The following is a 1935-nucleotide window of genomic DNA, read 5'->3' on the forward strand; positions in this document are numbered from 1 at the left end:
CACGGACACACACAGACAGCCACAGACACCCATGGACGTCCTGTGTACTGAACAGACTGCCCACGTGGGCCAAAATCACCCAAACAGTCCACGGGAAGGGCCAGCGTGCTGAGTCCAAGGACCAACGTGCTGATATGTGTACTGATGGACAGCCACGGACGTCCTGTGTGTGCTGACGGACACAGACGGACACACACCGACACACACGTACAGCCACCGACGTCCTGTGTGTGCTGGCGGACACCAACGGACGTCCTGTGTGTACTGAACAGACAGCCCACGAGGGCCAAAATCATCCGAACAGTCCACGGGATGGGTCAGCGTGCTGAGTCCAAGGACCAACATGCTGATATGTGTACTGACGGACAGCCACAGACGTCCTTTGTGGGCTGACGGACACACACGGACAGCCACAAAAGTCTTGTGTGTGCTGACGGACACCCACAGACGTCCTGTGTGTGCTGACGGACACCCACGGACAGCCACGGACGTCCTTTGTGTGCAGACGGATACACACGGACGTCCTGTGTGTACTTAACAGACAGCCCACGTGGGCCAAAATCACCCAAACAGTCCACGGGAAGGGTCAGCATGCTGAGTCCAAGGACTAACGTGCTGTTATTTGTACTGATGGACAGCCACAGACGTCTTGTGTGTGCTGACGGACACACACGGACACACACGGACAGCCAACGACGTCTTGTGTGTGCTGACGGACACCCATGGATTTCATGTGTGTGCTGCCGGACACCCAAGGACGTCATGTGTGTACAGAACAGACAGCCCACGTGGGCCAAAATCACCCGAACAGTCCACGGGAAGGGCCAGCGTGCTGAGTCCAAGGACCAGCGTGCTGATATGTGCACTGATGGACAGCCACGGACGTCCTGTGTATGCTGACGGACACACACAGACAGCCACAGACACCCACGGACGTCCTGTGTGTACTGAACAGACTGCCCATGTGGTCCAAAATCACCCAAACAGTCCACGGAAAGGGCCAGCATGCTGAGTCCAAGGACCAACGCGCTGATATGTGTACTGATGGACAGCCACGGACGTCCTGTGTGTGCTGACGGACACAGACGGACACGCACAGACACACACGTACAGCCACAGACGTCCTGTGTGTGCTGGCGGAGACACCAACGGACGTCCTGTGTGTACTGAACAGACAGCCCAAGTGGGCCAAAATCACCCAAACAGTCCACGGGAAGGGTCAGCGTGCTGAGTCCAAGGACCAACGTGCTTATATGTGTACTGACGAACAGCCACGGACGTCATGTGTGTGCTGAAGGACACACACGGACAGCCATGGACGTCCTGTGTGTGCTGATGGACACACACGTACAGCCACGGACGTCTTGTGTGTGCTGACGGACACCCACGGACGTCCTGTGTGTACTGAACAGACAGCCCACGTGGGCCAAAATCACCCAAACAGTCCACGGCAAGGGCCAGCGTGTTGAGTTCAAGGACCAACTTGCTGATATTTGTACTGATGGACAGCCACGGACGTCCTGTGTGTGCTGACGGACACAGACGGACACACACAGACACAAACAGACAGCCAGTGACGTCCCGTGTGTGCTGGTGGACACCCACGGACGTCCTGTGTGCACTGAACAGACAGCCCACGTGGGCCAAAATCACCCGAACAGTCCACAGGAAGGGTCAGCGTGCTGAGTCCAAGGACCAACATGCAGATATGTGTACTGATGGACAGCCACAGACGTCCTGTGTGTGTTGACGGACACACACGGACAGCCACAAAAGTCTTGTGTGTGCTGACGGACACCCACAGACATCCTGTGTGTGCTGACGGACACCCACGGACAGCCACGGACGTCCTTTGTGTGCAGACGGATACACACGGACGTCCTATGTGTACTTAACAGACAGCCCACATGGGCCAAAATCATCCAAACAGTCCAC

Source organism: Brassica napus, unplaced genomic scaffold (genome assembly GCF_020379485.1).
Source record: "Brassica napus cultivar Da-Ae unplaced genomic scaffold, Da-Ae ScsIHWf_495;HRSCAF=751, whole genome shotgun sequence".
In the NCBI taxonomy this organism is placed as follows: Eukaryota; Viridiplantae; Streptophyta; class Magnoliopsida; order Brassicales; family Brassicaceae; genus Brassica; species Brassica napus.